Raw genomic sequence first — 22,644 nt, 5'->3', positions numbered from 1 at the left:
TATAAAAGAAAAAGATTGTGAAAACAATGAATAATATGTTATGAGACTGTTTCATGCAAGCAAGAATTTTTAAAATGTTTGTTTCTTTACTTTTGATGAAATTCTAGAAGAATATGCATTGTAATGAAGATAAATCATGGGAGTTGTGATCTATATAGCTATCGGTTCTAGTTATTGTGGTTGTTTTTCCTTGGTTCTCACACATTAATAGATGAAGACATTGCTTGTTGGTGAAACAAGGTAGACTTTCTCGTAATTTTCCCTATGCTCTAGGTGTTCTTTAGAGAGCTCCATGTTTTTTGTGTGCAATTGGGCAAACTACCATTGACAATAAGTACTTGAAGAAAATTGAACGAATGGCATTGTTTAAAATCAAAGAGAGTAATGAAAGTCTATAATCGCCCAAAAACCAGGGAAAATTTGCAAATTTTTTTGCCAAAGTACTTTCTTATAAAGTATTCATCCCCCAATGGAGCCAACATAATGCGATTTTGATGCAAGCATTGAAAAATGGATTGCTTATGCTACTATAATATTTAGTTTGGAAAGAATCTAAAAGGCTAGGAAAAATCAAATGAGAATCCATGGAGAATTTTGCATTTGTTGAGGTATTACCAAAGAACATTAAGTGGAAGATAGTGAAGAAGCTCCAAGTGGAAGATAGTGAAGATGGGTCAGACAAGGGACAAGAGTTGAGATCTCTATGTCGATGCTCTACAACAAGATATGTGGGATGCTTGTTGTACTGCTAATCTTTATTTCATTCAAGTAGCAACCAATTAAAGCTTCATTAAGATCCTCAAGAGTTAGTTACTACTATGATGGCAACATGGAGTTCCTAAAGTAGTTGAGCTTTGAAGAATTCAAAACCAAGAACCTTTGCAATGGTATGAAAGTTGAATATATAGAGTTGGATAAAGGAGAAGTTGAAAGCTTGCTAGCAAAAGTGTATTTCCAATACTCAAAGAAGTAAAATACCATGTGCTCACTTCTATATGTCATTAACATCTTGGGTGGCAACATCACTCTAATCAATGAATCAATAGAGTAAAAATATTTGGAATGTAACCAGAGGTTTGCAAAAAGACAAGGACTCCAAGATAGAGAAGTAAACATAGTAGTAGGAGAAGAATCCTTTGATGCCCTTGTAGCACTCTTTCAAGAAGTCCCAATGGCTCAAGCTACAAACCAAGGCCTTGTTCCTTTCCAAATCCATCCTTGACATGTGAATGATCATCTTGCAAATGAAACCCCCTTGCCAACTTTTAAATGAGAGTATAATGAAGACCTCAATCTTCATGTGGTGGAGTTCATGGTAGTATGTATGGCCAAGGATGCCATAGTATAATTGCATTAGCTAGTAATATTCCCCACCGATTTCAAAGACATGCATTTCGATGTTATGAGAGACAAACATCTAGAATCTAGTACTAGGATAAACTAAACCAAGCCTTTCGCGTCACAAATTCATGAGAGAAAGTTTTGAAGAGTGAATGAAGGAAGAATTTATGAACATAAATAAGTTGATTGGAGAATGCATTAAGTAATATCTGGAATCTATCTTGAAGAGATAGTCAACCTACAACATGGAAAAAGGAATCCAAAAGGGATTGTTCCACAAAGGACTACATTCAAAAGCTAGGAAGTTTGTAGAATTGAGAAGACCAACAAAGTTGTAAGATATAATTAAAGGCATAAGATTGCATGAGGAAATGGAGGTTAGATTAACCATGACCCCAAAAAGAGGAGTCTTTTCTCAATGTTAGGAGCAATACATTAGCCAAATCCTTTCCCAGTATTGTTACCTATACTTATCTATTGGTGCTAGCAATACCTTCATATGGTGCTCCAACTCAACCTTGCCCCCAAGCAATGCTTATAGTGATGAATCAATTGTAGCAATAGTGGCCTAAATAGTTGAACCCATCCCCTTAGAGTTAGCAAGCCAACTAGGACTCCTAAATCAAAGTAAGAGAAAAGCCCCTCCACTGGCAACTCAAACTATTTATGTAGTGATAACAGAGACATCCCAAAGTTCATTGTAGGAGGCAACTCAATCTGTTTCTATAGTGATAATAATAGGGACACCCCAAAATTCATCGTGAATGTAGTAGGAGACAACTACTTGTTTCAGTGGGAAATATCATGAAGGAGTTGATGCATGTGTTGATACTCTCCAATCAAAGACATGGTACGGAAAGTGCTAGCAATGAGGACACCTAGCCATGGATTGTGCACAAAAGCCAACAATCCAAAGTGCCTTATAGTAGATATAAAGAAAAACACCACACTAGAAAAGATTGTCCCAATAGTCTAGCCCCTATGAATGAAATTTCCACCTTACTCAACCAAAGGTACAAGAATCCACATCCAATTTGGTAGATTTGAAAGTAATTGCTACTGCACAAGCTAGGATTGAGAAGTAGTAGTCTAGAAAGTAGATGTTCCATTAACCAAGGCTATGAAGTTTAGATCCCCAAAGTGATACACTATACAACAACACGAAGTAAAGGAGATAGTCTAGGGAGATGACCAATAGGTCCAGGAGCTAGATAAGGTGAAGATGTCATATACCCTAAATGAAGATCCCAATCAATCGGCTAATTTAGTTGACCACGACAATAAGTGCACATTCCATGTGGATGACCCCTTTTGGGTTTGCCTTTTTGAAAAAGTACCTTATCCATGGTAATCTCTAGTTTATTTTTGCTTTTAATATCAATCCCACTTGAGTTCCTATTGGGATTGATACTCCTAATTGTCTCACATTTACCATTTTCTAGTTTTATTCCCATTTTATGGGAATGCCCTAATTTCACTTAGTATTTGAGGTTTGAATCTAGAGTCTTGTTTGTCCCTTTGAGCCATACATTTTTTGTATTTACATTATGTAGATCCAAGTTTTTGATTTTGTGTTATTAATTTTGGAATGTTTTTGTGTAATTTTCTTATTCTTTTTCCATCTTGATTTTTTTTTTGCTTATTGAGCCCTTTTACTGTGTGGCTCTTTTCATAATCTTATCCAGCTTGATGACTTGTATAATTTTCTTATTTCCTACTTTTTAATTTGAGCGATGCTTTGTAAGTGAGGTTACTTGCACAATGCATCTCGCAATTGCATGTGTGACTCTTTGTATAACATGCAAAGTCACATGATTTTTGGCCCTTCATAATCTAATTTTGTCCAAAAATAAAAACTCAAATCTTCCCCTTCCTTTAAAAATTTTTCCCCTTCTTTCTCTCCCTACCCCCTTTATTTATTCTCACATTTAAAAAGAAAAACCCTTCTCTTCTTCTTCCTATCCCATTTCATTACCCCTTTTTTTTCTTTTTGACATTCACATTTTTATTTAATAAACAAACCTTACAAAAGGAAAAAGAGAAGCAAACAAAAATCATCCCACAACCCCTACTCATAACATAACTAATAAATTAATTTTAAAAAGGACCCCCAACTCAATGTTAGATTGTGAGTCCCCTCATTCCTCCCCCAAAACCTAAGAGCACCTTCTCATGATTGTTAGCTAATAAGCATCCAAACTCATGAAATGAACAACACAAATGATGGGTCCCTTTCCCACATGTAGCTTTTGTTATGAGAGAAACCAGATGCCATAGGTAAGCATCAAGTCAAATGCACCAACCTCCCACCTTCCCATGCTTTAAGGAGAAGGAGCAATACAAACTTTAGTTGGTAGTGTGCCACCCCCACCTTTAGCCTCTTCACACATTTTTCCCCTAGTCCCACCTCAATATAGTTGAGCCAACTTCCAATGCTACTTAGGAGACAGCCCTTGCCATGTTGGTAATTGCCTTTGCCACATTGATAGCTACCTCCACTAGAGCCGATATCCATGTCAACTTCTACATTAGCCAATATCCACCCCCCAACTCTCGCAATTCTCTTTATCAATAATGTTTGTCATAGTAAGTTAAAAAAAAGAATAGCTATTTTCATTCATGTACTTTTCAAATGGAATTTGCTTGGTCTTGTAGGAAATAATAATTAGTCCCCAAGGCTAGGCATGTATACGTAATTTGTTAGATCATGGAAATCTTGGGTGTTAGTATCATTTTTCTAGCATAGCATGTGGTGGTGAACACTTTCTACTTAGGATCTAAACTTCTCTTATTAATGAAATTAGTGACACTATGGCAACAATCATATACTATTGGATTGCTAACAGACCTTAAATACGTGGGATTGCTTGCAAACCTTTTGCCTTACTTCAGGCTCCAAAATCAACCACAACTAAATTGGTATTAAATCCCTTGTTGTTCAATCTATCTCTTATCAAATTGACATGATCAAAGTTGGTATCAAATTCTCTCTCTCTCTCTCTCTCTCTCTAAAATTTTTAATATTGAACATATCATAAACTACAGTGAATGTATATTTAAACAATCTGGTTCTCACACTTGCTTACCTTGTATTATACATATTCTAATAAGCTAAGTATCTACTTTATCCTTTAAAGGTGTCCATGATTTACAATAATTGAAAATAAGGTTGATTCATATACATATCATGTTGCTATATTGCCTAAAGTAGGTGCATACTTTTTCCAGTTAAGATTGCTTCACTTGTGTCTTATTGCAATGGCCATTTTCTTTTTTTTTTCCTTCATAGAGTTGATGGACAATCTTTGCTTATGGTTATATTGGTCATCATCACCATTCTTCAAATAATGATGTTGTCCCCTCACAAACTTGCAATCCACATTAGGTTGTCAACTTCAAATGTTTTGGATTCTTTTAACTTCTAGGGATGACTTGGAAATGCTTGACTTTGAGCATTGGATCATGTTCTTCACTAGCATGGCATATCTTTGCTATCTTATTTCTTCATCTCCTCATGTACACTAGGATAAAATACAATTTAAGGATTGGTATATAAGACCTCGCTCCATCCATTGGTGGCTGAGTTGCCATATATAAGTGCATGGATGATCTATTGGGGGTTAAAGGTGCTTGTGCCTAGCCACCAACATTTACTTTGTACACTATACCCACACACTAGTAAATTGCAAGTGGTGGGCATCCATCATTGCCACTTTGTTCTTTATTCTTTTAGTGGCAATAGAATAAGGGAAGGTAGGTCACGCATTGTGACTATTAGAGTTCCCACACCGGTCTCTCTCTTCTTTGCTTGAACCTCCATAGCTCTTACTTCCTTCTTGTTTCCACTCATGCTTCCACTTTTGCTCTACCTTTCAAGTGGTATCAAAGTAAGCATTCAAGGAGTATCATCAATCATTTGCCTTAGCTTGTGAAGAAGATTCATTCCCCATTTTCATGATAGTTCATTCCATATACTCTTGAGGTATGCACTAACCTTTAGCTTGTTCTAGGGCCTCATTAGGATGCGTTGAGTACTACTAGGTGCCTCTTGAGCTTGAGTATAGGCAACACATGGATCAACAACAAGCACCTAGGCTGCACATGTTTTACAGGCCCCTCCATTCCATTTGTAGTTGCCATTTCACTTGGCCATTGTCTCCTGGAATCCTTGGAAACTCTTCAGCACACTCTCAAGTTCATTGGCTTTCGTTTGGGCATTGTTTGAGGAAGGATATCTCAGCCATTGCCTCACTATTTATAAGAGCTTAATGTATACTACCTATGGGCATCATACTCTTCATTGTCTAAGGTTCATTAATGCTCATATGCTTATGTATTGATGCTGGAATCATGTTTGGACTGTGGAGAATGTTTTTTGGACTAAGTTGAGTCCATTTTGCTCAGGATTGAGAAGAGTTCTTGCTATAATACATAGTAACCAACAAGCTTACAAGTTGCAAGCTTTATGGTTTGAATGCTTGTAGGACATTTGGGGATGCTAAATGGTTATATGGATGCTTAGCATTAATGTGTGTGCCCAAATATGCTTATGATGTTCTTTGATATTTGTATTTGAGCTCTATTGGATGTATTTGGCAATTTGACATTGGTTTAGTGATTGTTCACTTGTGGCATATTGGAGGTATATGCTCGCAAATGTATTTATGATATACTTGCTCTTCCCGGATGCTATTACACTTATGTCTTGAGCTTTGTTTTCTCGCTTTACATTTTGAATTTGCTTCCATTGGGATCCATGTGTATTCATATTGTAGAGCTTGGTTTATTAGAGATGATGGGAGTCTCTTGCTTATTTACATGCTCAATTGATCTACACACACATTGTTCTCATAGATGCTGACTCTTGTGGGCTATTTTGATTTTGAGCTTGGATATCTTATACCTATCATTGTTAGTGGGTTGTCAGTGGTGAATACATGCTTGATACGCATCATTGTACGCATCTATATATCTGACACCTTGTATGTTTTGAGAGTTCTTGGTACTCGATTACTAGACTACTAGTTGCATTTTATATATCCCAATTGTTACCCTAATATTCCTAGCTATGGAGCTTGCTCCAGAGGTAGCATTTGCAGGAGTTGGCTAATCTCTAATACACTACACCTTTTTAGGATTACCCTAGATACCTTTCTCACTAACAATGTATCTTAAGTATTTCACCTCATTCTGCATAAAATAGCACTTCATCTCCTTAGCAAAAAGTATGTGGTGTCTCAACACGTCAAATACCTTTCTTATGTGCAAAAGATGGGTCCCCAATGATGTGTTCTAAATAAGGATATCATTGAAGAATACTTAGATAAATTTGAAGAGGAATGGTTGCAATATCTTGTTCATTAGACTTTAGAAAGTGGTTGGAGTATCGATTAACCCAAATGTCATAACTAAGAAATGGTAAAGCCCACGATCATTTTTTAGGGATGTTTTCACCTCATCACCCTCCCTCATGCAAATCTATTGGTAGCTTGGCCTCAATTCTATCTTTGTAAAGTGCTTAGCCCCTTTGACCTCATCTAGCAAATCATCCACTCTAGGGATAGGATACCTATTCTTCACTATGATCTTGTTAATATCTTTGTAATCTATGCACATCCTGAAAGATCTAACTATCTTCTTAAGCAACAATGTTGGTGTAGCATAAGGTGAAGAACTAGGTTCGATGAATCCCATTTCAAATAGCTCCCTAATTTTCTTGGCAATCTCTTCATGCTCACATCTTGACAAGTTGTAAAGCAGCTTAAATTGTCTTTGAGTGAGGCTCCAAATCAATGGGTGACCAGTTTTCTCTTAGGAGCTAGTGTTGTGGACACCTAGAACAAATCCATGTACTCCTCAAGAAGAGTCTTCAATGCTAAATTATTAATTGGATCTTTGGATTGATCTACTGCCTCTTTATTTAGGTGTGATACAAATATATGTGAGCACTTTTTGAACTCCTTGAGATATTTTGTAGCGATAAACTAAAAATCAGATTTGCTATGGATTTCTTGTGAATGACAAGTTGTCATCATTGACAAACTCCATATCTAACTATGAAAAAATCATAGTAATCTTACCCAATGTCATCACCCAATCATACCATAATACCACATCTATGGGTCCCATTTCTATAGCAATCAACTTCACTTTTGCCTCATAATTTTCAGCCAATTGTATGTGAACTTGTGAACACATTTGGGTATTTTTTTCTTCTTTGCCATTGGTTGATTACACATGGATGGGCTACTATAAATCTATGAGAACACATCTCAATCTATCAACAATCAACTTATTGACAAACTATGGATATTACCATTATCTTTCAAAATGAAAACATTTTCCCCATGGATGCTACCTTGCATACACTTCTATTAGGGCTCCTAGAACTTGTCTAGACATCCATTGAGATAGAGCAAAGTGTAATAGTAGTAGTGTGTAAGTCAATCCCACCCATATCAAATGGTGCATTCCCACCTAGGTCAAAAGGAAAGCCATATGATGGATCATAAAACTGATCCTAATCAAAGTCCTCATTCAACATGCTCGACAACATTTTGATCCTCAACTTCTTCTTCATCTACATCTTTAAGGGCAAGCATATTAAGTTTTTTGCATTTGTATTCTTGAAAAGTACACATTGAAGCATGGTTAGTTGTATACCTTTCTATGCATTTAAAGCATTGACCATTTTCTTTCCTTTCTCTAAAGAGATCCATAGGTATAAATTTTTATCCACCACTTGCTAAATTATTACAAGGCCTATTGTGTCCTTAGTTATGCTCAAACTTAGGGTTGACTGCTACCTTGAAATTACTTTATTATCTTAAAGCATTAGGGATATGTAGGGACTTTAGGGCCGCTAAAAGATGTGCCAAAACTAGCAAGATTTCCCTCAAAGTTACCTTGTCTATTTACAACCTTATGCTGTCCAAATGAGGGCTAAGTAGAAACATCCTTTCTATACTTGTGAGCATATGGTTCAACTAATTCTATTGCTTGGAAAAGTGTGGATAGTTTTTGGGCCATAATATCAGCTCTAAGAGTTTAGCCTCCAACCCATAAATGTACTTGTGCAACTTGGCATCGTCACTCACATTTCCACATACATGGTAAGATTTAGGAACTAAAAGGTTATAGTCTCTAATGGTTACATTTCTTTTATCTAATGGATACCAGGTCCTCGCCAACATTTCCTTTTCACTAGGGGACATAAATACTTGGGCCATCTTTGCCTTGAAGCCTTCCCAACCATCAACTAGCTAGTTTTTCCTCTTCACCTACCTTCACCATGTATGAGCTAGGTGAAGAGTAGGGAAGTGAAACTATCTGATCTAGGATAAATGTCAAGATAGGACTCTAGTTTGCATGTCCAATCCTCTAGACCAGAAGTAGAAGATGAATGCCCACTATACTCCATCATACTATCTTATCAAAGTTCTCTTTTAACAAAACCTTGCTCCCCATTAAAAGTTTGGGAATGTGTGTGTCCAAGTAACTTCCAATGGTGTGAGTGAATTATTGGAGGTACTCCTCTGATAAGATGTTAGAAATCTTTATGGAGGTGGTTGAACTATTTTCCCTGGAGAACTAGATGCATGAATGATAAACTCCTCGTTCCTATAAGATAGTTCCTTTGTTTCATAAATGGTATTGGGTGTTCCCTTGCTCGAATGATTCTTAGTTGTGAATTTAGATTAGGGGGCTGAAATGATTGGTTTGGTTGAAATTTGTCCCTACTTTCTCTGTCAACCATATGTGCTGCCACAACACATGAAATTTGAGAAATGAGCTTGTTCAATGAATCCTTGCCAAAGATCGTAAACTTTCCAAATAATTCTTGGTAGATTGAGACATATGTTCAATTGCTTTCTTAGTTTGGGCATTTGATTGAAACATTTGTTAACCATATGATCCAATTTGGACACAAGCTTAGGATGCCTAGTCTCATGGCTGCATAGAGTGGTATTAAGAGTGCTATATTCCCCATATTCTTGAGAAACATCTTTCTCATGTTGTTCTTTAGTCATTACATCTCTAGATTTCTTTAACTATTGCTAAACATCATCATTTGCTTTATTGTTTCCTCTATTTCTTACCAGTTCTGTGTGTTGTTCAAATAGACCACTTGTAAGAAAAATGGTAATAACTTTTGACTTCAGTATGCAAATAGCTTACTTTTTGATTTAAATAAAAGCTAATGATGAGATCTTCAAAATGAGTTATTAAGAATATGGCTACAATTTAGATAGAATATTGTAGATTTTTTTTGTGGATGTACATAACTATTTGGCAACCTCTAAATGCCTTATTTAAGAGACTTGACCACTCGTAGGTCCAATATAAGGTATCCAAACCCTATAACAACCACTATAGGACCTCTGGGAGCTAAGAGAAACCTATAATAATCTCTAATCAACCTGTGTATGCTCTAAAATACCATGCAACTCATGTATTGAGTGGAAAATAACCCCAAAATGGCCTAAAATGCTTTGTTTAACTTGTAAGTTCCTATAGCCTATCATTTAAGGTAATAATAATGTTTTTCTTTTTTATGATATTTATATTACTTCTTTATTGTCTCTATTCATTCTTTGTAATTTTGTGAATGTTTAAATTTTTAAAGTTGAATGTGGGAGCTTTCACTCAACCGCCAAGACCCACGGACCGCTTATTGTTTCAAGCGTTCTAAGCGAGCTCTAATATCTATCTCTCACCTAGCCGACGCGCCGTCGATCCTACGAGTGTAGTGAGCTTACCTTGATGCTTGATCGAGTACCCTCCTCTCTCTTGCACTCTAGTAGCTCCACGATTCTTGATGCTAGGTCAAGTATCCTCAAGCCTCCTCCATCTCCAAGCTCCATCCTCCATAGCCGCGCGCACAAGAGAAGAGAAGAGAAGAGAAGAGAAGAGAAGAGAAGAAGAGAAGAGGAGATGGTGAAGAGCTTCACCCTCTTGATCCCTCACTCCCACACACACTCACTCCCTCACACTCTCACACTCCCTCTCTCAAGAGCACACACAAGCAAGAAGGAGAGAAGAAGAGAGGAAGAAGAAGACTCTTTTTGCCACACACCAAAGAATGAGCTTCTCATTCACTTTTCAACTTTATATACAAAGCCCTAAATCCTTTTTGGGCGGTCATCCCCTTTTTCCTTTTTTACATGGCTAGTCGTAGCCTAGGCCCTTTTTCCCATTTCCCACCATTGTAATTTATCCTACTCCCAACTAATGCATATACTTTGCATAGGAGCGAGCTTGGCACTCTTTTACAAGGGTTCGGGGGCACTTGCACATTTTAATGGTGTGCCTTTTACTCTTTTGTTGTCTCGGGGCGACACTGAGACTTTCTGAGGGTCGTGCCCGAACATTCAAAATTTTCAGGGTCTGGTTACCGGTCAAGGCGCCTTTTTCTGCTTTTATTCTGCGCCTTTTTTTGCTATTTCCTTTTTTCCATTTTTCGCTCCTCTGTGCTACGGGAAACACAATAACATTACCCCCCTCCTAGCCAAGTGCCGGTCGATGGCACTGCGGTGGGAAGTAGTAGCTAGTTATGTCTACTGCTAGGCGGACTGGTAGGTGGATGACACTACTTCCAAGGTGGTGGTATGAATGAGAGGTGAGGGAGTTTAATGATGATGACTAGGAGAGATTCCGGCATGCTTTAGGCTTCATGAAGATGGTCGGCATCTTTCACACAGTTGTGGCATCCATTATGTAGCCGGTCGTCTTGTGAGAACCAAAAACGCTTGAAGCAATAAGCAATCCCTTAGGAGGATGGTATTGGAGGGATTTATCCTGGAGAAGCCCCCTCGAACGCTGCCTTGACAATGATATGGTTTGTCTTCGCATTGAAAATCTATGTCTTTGATTTGAAGAGCTTTGTCTTTGAGTTGAAGGTCTTCAGTGCTTCGTTGAAGATCTTCAACCTTGCGTTGAAATTCTTCAGGCTTGTGGAATCAATAAGCGATCCGTAGATCTTGAGGCATTGGGCATGCACCTTTGGAAGATGAGGTTCCAAGATCTATGCCAATGGCCAGTCTATTACTGAGTACTCCTTTTGCTTGATTTGGTTCAGTCATGGTAGCCATTAGCAGTAGGCAGAGGGTTGGCGGCATGAAGCATGTTGGTCCATCCACTCCAATGCAGAAAAGTTCCTGAAACAACAGCAATGGTGTCATGTCCGACGTATGAAACAGATGTTGGTCATTCAATGACACCGTGGGTGATCTTCTTCAGTTGAGTAGCCAGTTCTTGAAACTCGAATATAACCTACAAGAAAAGTTGTGCCCTCCCTAAGGGGTGTGTCTGCCTCTCCGTGTAGTGCGTGTTGCCCGTGGGAGTGGAAATTCCATCTTCTATATTAAATTACATGGTGGGAAGATTTGAAGCTAAGCTGAGGGTACTATTCCTAGCAGAAAATGTGTGACTCCACATATTTTGAAATTTGTAGAGTCTCCTTAAAATTGAGACTCCAAAGTTGTAATATCCAACACTTGTAAACTTTGGAGATTTTTTGGCTAATGGAATATCATCGCTTTACAAAATCATACACTTGTAATTATAGTTTGAAGCTTATCGTATGTTTATGTAATTATATACAAAAGTATTCAAACAAGTATATGTGTATATGTACTATAAATTTTGATATAAGATGCATGCATCGAATTGCAAACTAGGTGGGAGAAACACTTACCCTAACCTTTATTCTTTTGCACACATATACATATTTCTTCAATCAAGATAAGAAACATACATCCAAGCATCCACCACGAGGCAAGGAGAAGGCACCTCCCTTTCTATGGTAATTAATAGAGTGTGTATATTCTTGTAATTTGCAATGAAATTTTTGAACAAATATAATATCCTTTTATTGACATCTAACATACATGCGCATACCTACATAACAAGGGGAAAGGGGGGCCCCTTCTATATCATAGTTGATATAATGTGCAATTGCCACATTGACACATTTATATATGCATGTGAACTTTACAAATACTTTAAATAAAGCAATAAGTAAACATCATATGCGAATAGTCATTTAATGGTTTGTTTGATTGATTCATTTCACACATTCTATCTTCATCTCTCTACATTCACCATATTCCTTCTTCTTATTTCTGCAATAGATGCTCCTATACATTTTGACGCATGGATCCATGAGTCTCTTAACCAGCCAGGGTGACGAGATCTTTGAGGTCTTCTCAAATAACTTCAACCTTGAATGCATGCTCTCAGTGATGGATCCCCCCTTTAGGTCTTGGGAAGACTTTGTGACCAGCGTCACTACCTGCACATACTCCATTTATTGAGAGACTTGACATGACTTGGGTATCTCTAGAATAGCTCGCGGTATTTCAAGTAGGGAAAAACTACCAAAAAGTGGTGAATAGGTATTTGGTCCACATGGATCCTTCGCACAGAGTATGCACTATTTCCATGGGACTGCACCAAGTGCATCACCTTTAGAGCTCGTGGAGCATGATTATGCATTGGCAATTTACTTCTTTGAATTGGATACACCCATAGAGAAGGAGAGCAATGAAGATAGAATGCCACAAGTTATTGCTAGCATATACATGAGAGAAGAGCTGATTGAAGAGCCAATAAATGTTCAAGAGGAACATCTGGTAGCAGAGCAAGGGTTGTTTCTCATTATGCCATCCTCTTCAGAAGACACTAGACTTTGGACAAGGTAGTTGCATGTATCATTTTTTGCTAAGACTTCACCAATGGACTTCGGGGACCCAATGCACCCTATGATCAAGTTCTATCGTGTGTTAATAACTCTTGATCAATTACTAATCATGTTGTTTAATTTGACTATACCATTGAAGATATATATATATATATATATATATATATATATATATATATATATATATATGAGTTCACATCAAGGTAAGGAGAATCTCAATAGGTCGATCAACAGAAGTATTCAGGAGTATGTTTGTAACCTTGTTGTTGACTTAGTGGTCTTCCACAAGAAGTGCTCACCACGAGGAGAGAAAACCATTATGAATTCGAGCTGTGACCAAATTTAGACATTTTCGAACAATATCTCCAACATCCAACTTAGAGAAGGTGGTGCTAATGAAGCGATTTTAGTTTCTCTATCTATTTGACCAAGCGCATGGTTGAACAATGTATGTGCTCGCCACATTAGGTAAGCTCACAAAAGTTAATATCCACTTCTCTTGGAGGAAGAGCTAAAGGGGAGGTGTATCCTTTTTGAAGCAAAGAAGAAACTTCTATTTTCATCGAAAGCTTGTTGGCTATTGGCTCTTTGTATTTGTTAACATTATCACACATCACATGTATTTTTCTCGATGAATATAAGACATTTGGCTTTATTCTTATAAATAAATATTCATTCAATAAGTGTGTAGTTTGTGTAAATATGACGATAATGTGTGGTACGTTAATGACACATTCGCATTTGTTTATATAATCTCATTTAATTATGTCAACACATAGTATGTATACTCGTAGTGTGTGTAGATGATAACGTGACTTGTATCCATATCTATTACTACTTTTGATGCATGCGTACGTTAAACAAAAAATAAGCATAATGCATTTCAAGAAACAAAACAAAACAACTTTACTTAAACTAATTGAATTGAGTACATCACATGATTAAAACAAATTTTGATGTTACATAGTATACAAAATGTTTTGGCTTTTCAAGTGTAATGGTTTTGTAACACTCATGGCAAAACCTATGAAGGAGTCCCTTTGCCATGTTGAAGCTGAATGATAAAGTTTATGTCTATATCTGTGAGTGTGACATGCTTTCCATGGATGACCGATAGTTGTGTATCATCGAAGAGGCTGATGAGAAATCCTTTTACAGCTATTTACATGGCCTCCATGGCTACAACAATTCACTTATATGGCAATGGGCCATTAGTCCCTCACATCCTAAACCTTTTCAACCCTTTTAGATGCATGTCCTACAATATTTCTTGAATGACCTTTTGGAAGGAACCTTTTGAAATGAGAAGCTCATGCCCATGTTGGGTTCTCCTTATCTCTCGAAGGGAAATAGTCTATGGTCTCCATATCCTCTTCTTTTATAGTAGTCTTGGTAGTCAAGGAGGAGCACATGCTACTGCACCAAAGAAGAATTCACCTAATGCTCTAGGTAGGCTGCCATAGCGTCTTGTCTTCATCGGGGCAAAATAATGAACAACTTGCTTAGTGCATGCCATGTAAGCTCGAAGAGGGTGGGATGGAGGGGAGACAAATGTTGGCGATATGAGAATGGAGGAAGTAATGAAAGCAAGGTGTGAAAATGAGAAGAAGAATGAACTCTTAACCCATTTAAATCTAAAAAGAAGGTTAATACGCCTTCATATACATGGTCTATCGTGTGATTGTGAATGGAAAAAAGTGGCTCTAGATACCAGACTTCGGACAAGAGGTCTCCTTGCAAAATTTTTTTTGCAAAAAAAAGGGGGCTCTAGGTTACCTAATGGGTGCACATGTGAAGCTTCGTCGCATTCCGATATAGTTTGGTATTTTTAAAATTATCTTAGACCAAAATTATGGATGGATCGATAATCGAGTAATGAACATTGCGATTGCAAGCTCTTAGAAACTTCACACCACATAGATTATATAGAGGTATTGGAAGTAAAGTCTGTAATGAGAAATGGCAAATTTTCACATGTTTTTCTTGTTGAAAAATTAATAGTGCTAGTAAAAACTACAACGAAGATACACATTGAAGTTGAGAGTGAAGGATGAGAGTAAAAACCAGATTCATATTTTTAGGTGAGTACAATAGTTTTGCACTAGGACATAATCATGTGTCCAATGCACAAGGAGAATATACTATTCCAAAAAAGATAACAATATAAACTATATTCATTCCATTGGAACAAATGTATCCTTCACTACTTGAAGATTTTTAACAAGTTGAAAGTCCTTGGGAGTTACAGTAATAAACTTTACATGTATTGCACAATGTTGAGCTTTAGTCATCAAGTCTACCAAAAAGGCCTTTGCAGTACGCTCCAGAGCATGAAGACATTCTTTTATGAAGCGATCGGGTCTATCTTGACCGTGTGCCAAAAACCACCTTCTTCTTTATGTGTGGTAGAAGTCTTGCACAATCTTACAAATAAGTCTTGAGAAACTTGCCTTTGGAATGACAAGATCAAAAGAGTGTTGATATTTTCTGGTTTCTCTCTCACAGCCAATGTACTTAGCTTCCACTTGTGTTTCTTATGGGGATGCTGAGGAGGACCCCTCTTAGGATGGCTTGAGAAAGTTGGGTTAGGTAGGTTGTGAAGTGTCATTGTCCAAGACTGTATCTAAGCTAGTAGATACTCTACAAAGCTGAATATGATATGGGGCTCTGAGACAAAGCTTCTTTACGGCTATCTCAAACCTAGCTATCTTTCCTACATAGCAAGAGATTCGAAATCTCAATGAATAATATAGAAAGTGAAACCCTCTTATATGGTGCTGAAACTTTAAGACTCATTTACATAAACACATTCTCTCTCTTTCTCTCTTAAATAATGAATTTCGTTCATATAGAACGCATTCTTCATCTTACTATCTTAGATATTTTTGAATCCATTTACTGCCTTCTCAAAGCCTTGTTTTTAGCCACTTGGCATGGTTTTCTCTAGCACTTGATACATCATAACATGCTCTTTTAGTGACACGAAGTGATTCAATCACATTTGCAGCTTATTTATCAATACTTTCATTTACTCTCTTCTACAAGAGTTGAGCTTCATCTGCTACTATGATCTTGTATCACCAATTTGAAGCTTGTGTAGCTAATAGCACTCACTCCACATTCCTACATGTAGCCCAATTTCTAATAGCACTAACTCTTTCAAGATTTACTCCTTTGACAACCTCACTTTTATCTAATTTTATAACAAACTATAGTTTACCATTACATTCCTCAACAGACATATTGTAATACATTATCATTGTTGTCTATACCTTGTATAGATCTAGATAATAACTATTGAGTTCAATGAACTTCACCGTAGATGCATTTTTAGCTCCAACCTTTAGTGTTTCCACACCTTGAACATGCATGGGATCTTTTATCAACTCCAAAACCTTTGTATTATGTTACCATTGGGCTTATATTAACTATGAAGGTCTAGGAAGAAGCATGATTCTATTTCTCTTTAGCACATAACCAAACCCAACCTTCACACCCTTTAATATTTTTTAGTAAGTTGTTGTACTAATACAAACCCTATCATAAATGGATTGTGCATCCATAGCTAAGTACTTGTTTTGATACAACCTTGAACTTTGGATTCCAATGTACTTATCTTTAGCAATATTCTAATAGATGATCCAAGCTCACCCTAACCTAGGTTTTCATTCTCAGGTTCCTTACATGCTTTAATACATTGCTTCCCACTGGCCACTATTCACAATTAACTCATTGATTGGCTTCTTCTTTTGTTTGCATTTCTATGTTAGCTTGTTGTTACTCTTTCTAAGGTCATCCAATTGTGCCTTTGCCTTCCCATATGAGATACCAATGTCATGAGTAGGGTCCTCCATTTTAAAAATTTGATTATTTTGTTAAATTATAGTCTCATTTAGCTATGTCATTTGTTGTATAAGTTGTTATATATGAAGTTGATGTATAGTGATCACATCATGATAATTTTTAATGGTTTCTTTGTAGGTTGTAAACAATTTGGGTACATGATCATTGAACCGCTCAGTATAATCAAGTAACCCATTATTACCCTTACACACATAGCTCAAAAAAACTTGTAATTTATAAGAAAGTTGGAGATTTATTGATTAGGGGATCAATTGGGTAAATTCCCCCCATCAACCCCACAAATCCATGTGCTTCAATCCCTTCTACCTATAACTTTGTAGAACCTGAGGGTTGTCACTAGCATGCTAGGTCTTTTTAACAATGGAGTATATTTGGCCTCTTCTGCAATATGCCACTCCTTCTTTCTTGTATGCATTTTACTTATTGCTTGTGGCCTAGTTGTAGGTATATAAATTGATGACATAGAGATGCTAACGAGAATATGAGGTTTAGTGTTTTGAGAGTTAGACTAGAGAGAAGCCAAACAATGCACTTATATGTTAATAGGAATAGAGCTATTAAGTTTACCATGATAAACTAAAGAAGCACAGGTAGAGACACTGAGATAGACATATAAAGACATTAATGGAAATGGCTAATTTGGTATCTATATGGAGATAGGTTGGAGGGGATGGATAGAGGTATTAATAGAAATGGACAGCTACACTTAGTTGTCTTAGGAGATAGAGTAGAGATGCATAGAGAGGCACACAAAGATATCAAGGGGAAGGAGGTAGCTTAGTGCAGTGAGGGAGGATAGATAGACAATCATAGATAGATTGCATACAATGGTTATGGATGATTGATTGTGAGCAAGAGAGATGTAAGTAGTTCTTTGTGTTATCAAAGGTTGCATAATCAGAGAGAAGAGGTCATAGTAGAGCCATGAGAGAGTAAAGAAAAGGGGGGAAATGGCTTAGAGAGTAGGGGTATTCAAGAGTTCTCGTATTTTAGAAAATTCAAATTTACCTCCAAAAAAATCTCCAAAAAATGAAAAAAATGACCAACAAGTTTGTTTTTTAAAACCAAAAGCTATGAAAAATTCCCAAAATATTTTAAAAGAAACTTTCAAATTTTCATTTTTGTCATTGTTGATTGAATTATCAATCACTTTGTATCTACTAATCATTTTTCATTGAAAATCAAGTACCATATTCCCATAACTAACTCCTTTTTAAATATAAATTTTGGTTAAAAAAGGGTTCTTGAATGAGAAGAGAGAAGGAATCTAAGCAAAGTCCTTTGTGGATAATATAAAAAAAGTAAAATGAGATAGCAAAAGTAGAGAGAGAAGATGATTATTTTACTAATTCTTCTCTCCTCTTTTCCTTGTTTTAAGGGAGAGGCATTTCTAAGTTCAAATTTTTCATAATGACAACTTTCGCCAATGTCACCCACTGCATATCTAGGGTACTTAGGTTATCACCATGACTTAACTGACTTGCGCTATGGATAACTTGATAAAGACAAAGCTAATAATTAAAAATACGAATTCCTATTATGACAAACCTCCCCCTTAAAATCCTAACAATTATGCTCAATTGCACTACAATGTGACAAAAGCGAGCGTACTCAATTGGAAAAAGCATGGGTATCATAATCAAAGAACACTCGATGCTATTGTTCAAATGCGCTATTGACAAATACATGCTGAAATTTCTAGCCAACATAACAAATTCATCAATCATTAGTAATGAATCATGGTTGTTGTCATAACCACAATGTCATGGGATGCATTTATAACCTTTGAACCAAAAGTTTCTAACCATGTAGCCACAGTAAAACATGAAGTGAGTAGAAACCATGGTTGAACTGTTAGTGGCATTACATAACAGCACTATCCAATAAAACCTAGCTGAAAAACCACTAATAACTAATTAAAAATTATGCATACCAACTATAGTGACTAGTATACTAAATAGTGACATCATGGCAAACATATTTTCAACAACTAGTACCTTGGATGCATGCTAAATACATATGAAATCCACTATATACATGAGGTTCCCATCACTGGGGAGTGGAAGTGCTCCTTAAGCATTAGACAATGCTCCAAACCTCCTACATTGTTAAACCTAAAAGCACATGTTGTAAAGTCGGTTCTACTTGAAATGCCTCAAGATGAAGCTACAATAACTAAGGCTAGCTTACCAAGAGACCCTCTACCATCCATTTGGCATCCATCAATGGAGATCAATGCCTCTATAACTTGCAAATAAAGGAGCATGACTCCCTATCACCACTTTCGTCCTCACACATAACCACCCAAAGCATCATGAGAAATCCATCTCTAAGCATAAATGCCTTTAGCCACCGCAAAGTTGATCGTACACATTGCCTTTCTGATAGTGCATGAATCACTACATTTTTCTTACTATCAACATGTACTATTTAAAAATGAAACATAAAGTGAAAGTTTGACCATCTCATATGCTTCTCAAACAACTTGGTTTGAGTAGGGAAGTAACATAATATCTAATTATTTGTCAACAAATGATATCATCTCCTAAGCTAAATATTTTTAACACCATGGAGAACACGCTCTCATAGGCCATAACACGGCCAAAATGCATCCTTCAATTGAAGCTCCCCAATAAGAGGGGTGATGAGCTGTATGTGACCCTTGCATGCCATACCAATCTCTCCCATGGGACCCATCTAATCCTTTCTAATTTCTAGACGAGCAGCCATGTTTATAGAGATAAATTTTGTACGTGGTCCATTATCAAAGAAGATCAATATGTGCTAATATCTAATCTTTCCCCATGGTCTACAAATTTCTGTTGCATCATCATTAGCTTGATTGTTAACCATATTGGAAACCAAATCAACTACGGTTTTGGGCTTCTTCCCATTAGGATCACCCTTACTTTTTAGCATTACCAAATTGCTGCCCTTCAGATAGTCCCTTGCCATGTGCTCCTCTTCCTCACATAGAAAACATTCATTTGCAGTAGTCATCAATTTCTTATGTTGAATAGTTTTTTCCAAAGTCCTTCCTTGCTGTTTTGGTCACTTGTCAATTCTATTTTCAAACCTTCCCTTTTCTCAACCTTAAAAGACACCTTGGACAAATGTTCATCATTATCCTTGAAGCCCGAAGACTTTCCACACAATAGATGTACATGCCATCTCTATGAGTTGTGGCATGCTGGTCACAATGCTCTTTATGCAAAAATCCATAATTTCCTTGGGGAGCCCACAACAATACTTCTCAATTTTCTCATAAATCAGTATAACATGATAAGAAGTGACTAACAACAATGCCTTCCAAAATTTCTTGTATAATTTCTCTAAACTCTTGCATTGCATTGCATTCAATTTATTCAAGCCATCATAATGTCCACTTCAAATATACTTGTTAACAACCAAATGAAAGAAAACAATTGCTTAAATTGAAACCATGTCAATGTGATGATCTACCTTGTATCAAAAGTGTAGGATCGCCACTGCAATGCATTTCCTTTTAGAACTATGGCTCCCTTTTGGATCTTAGAGGATTCAGTGAGGCTACCTCTTGAGTAGGCCACATCAAAATATTGAATGAAAGTCATTACTTTCTCTCTATCTTGCACACCCACTTAAAGTCTCAAACTTCACTCCTTTACCACCCTCATCATAGTCCTTTGTTGGATCCTTTGGAGTTAAAATATCATAAATTTGCAGCTACAAAAATAATGTACTTTTACTATACTTACATAATGATTAGCACCATATGAAGCATTTGTGTGACCAACATTCATTCCTTAAGCCCCATACAAACTAAGAAGTGTAGACACATTACCATACATGTTACTTTGTGCCCCAAGCATCATGCCAACATTACTATACATGGTGTTTTGCATGCCATTTTCCATACCCAGATACATTGGGCTTTGTATTCCATGCATTAATTGTTGCATACCATTTTCCATACCTAAATAAATTAGGCTTTGTATTCCATGCATCGATTGTTGTAGTGCCATACAACCCCATATGCAGTCCTTGACTAGCCATTGCATGGAAAATAGATTCACCACCAAATTACCCCAAATACCCTATATTAATATGTATTCCATACCCAGATACATTGGGTCTTGCATTCCATGCATTTATTGTTGCATACCATAAGGAATTGTACCATACATCCCCATATGTGGTCCCTGACTAGCCATTGCATGGAAAATAGATTCATCACCAAAGTATCCCAAATACCCCATATTCGTATGTATGCCTTGCTATCCAAAACACACTGGATTGGGACTATTAAGATGACCTTACATTTGCATAGCATACCCCACCGGTTTGGTGCATCTCAAGGTTGCAGTGGCTTTTCTTTGGAAGATTCTTAAAATCCTCAAGCTCTAGAGGATGGCATCTTCTTCTTGTCCTTCATCAAGGAGCCGAAAAAATCACATGAACCAAGGATCCTTATCCAATTGGGCAAATATATCAACTAGTTTCCTAAGCTAAGCCTCAAACTAAATATCATCATCTCCATCTCCTTGCTAATCATCAATATTTTATCGCCTTGACGGACTTGCTTATTAGTCTCAAATAACATTCTCTATTTACTACCCATGTTGTATACCGGTTCCAAGATTAGACATTTCTTTTTCCCCAATGCTTTGTGAACCTTTATGGCCTTGAGGGACCTGCTTATTAGTCTAAAATAGCATTCTCTATTTATTATCCATGTTGTATACCGGTTCCAAGATTAGATGTTTCTTTTTCCCCAATGCTTTGTGAACCTTTAGATTGTGAGACATCATTGTGACCTAAACCCAAATCAGTATATGATAACATGGTTGTTATTTTGCACTCAGCTTATCACAATTTCAACAAAAGTGCAAATTCTTTAACTTGCACACAAGTGCGTGTGGCCCATTCACTCAAAGGAGTTGATGTGTCCCAATAATGGAACCATGAAACTAGTCTTCCTTCTTGAAAAAGATGATAGATAACTTAATTTAACACAAATTATAACAATTAATAAATTAATAAATCTCAAATTTAAAATTCACCAATCAATCTTGTATAGTCAACACCAAATTAGCCCCAACAACTAGTGCCCCTTCCAATAGTTCTTTATCTTCTATTGCTCTAAATTGAAGTAACCCTAAGATATGAACTAATTTCTTTCAATCTTCAATACAAACGGCTACCATAAATGGCCAACAACAACAATAATCGATTTTCCTCTTGATGTAACTAGAGATTAAGTCCAAATTAATCCTTGGGCTATTGTATGCAAGCCAAATCAAACGAGAATGGACTCACCTCTCAAATCAATTGTTAATTCTCCATTTATAGTTGTTAATCTGAGTACAAGGTCTTTAATTATGGGGCGAGAATCTCAAGAGTTGGTTGACAAACCCTAACTGCTTTAGTAAATTAGGGTTTCAACTATAAAATTCACTAATACTTTTCACCTATGGTTGGAATCTATTGAGAATTGTGAGGAATTGTGAGAAAAAATCAATTGGAGAGAGAATCTCTTGAACAATAGCTTTGATGTTGATTGGCACCAATAACTTCGAAAGGGAAGGCTCTAATGCAATTGATAAGCCCTCCTCTTTATCATCACCCCTTATTGAGATGAAGAATGAAACTTGCTACCCCTTTCTTATCACGTTGTGTGATCAAGTATCAACTAAATCTAGGTGTTCCGTGATGGTTGGTTCCTCTCTCTCAAATGCTCTCCACCCTCTATCTCTAAA

Source organism: Lygodium microphyllum, chromosome 11, assembly GCF_053477565.2.
Source record: "Lygodium microphyllum isolate KBCC chromosome 11, Lygodium_microphyllum_v1.1.10, whole genome shotgun sequence".
Taxonomy (NCBI): domain Eukaryota; kingdom Viridiplantae; phylum Streptophyta; class Polypodiopsida; order Schizaeales; family Lygodiaceae; genus Lygodium; species Lygodium microphyllum.
Note: the sequence above shows the minus strand (reverse complement) of the source record.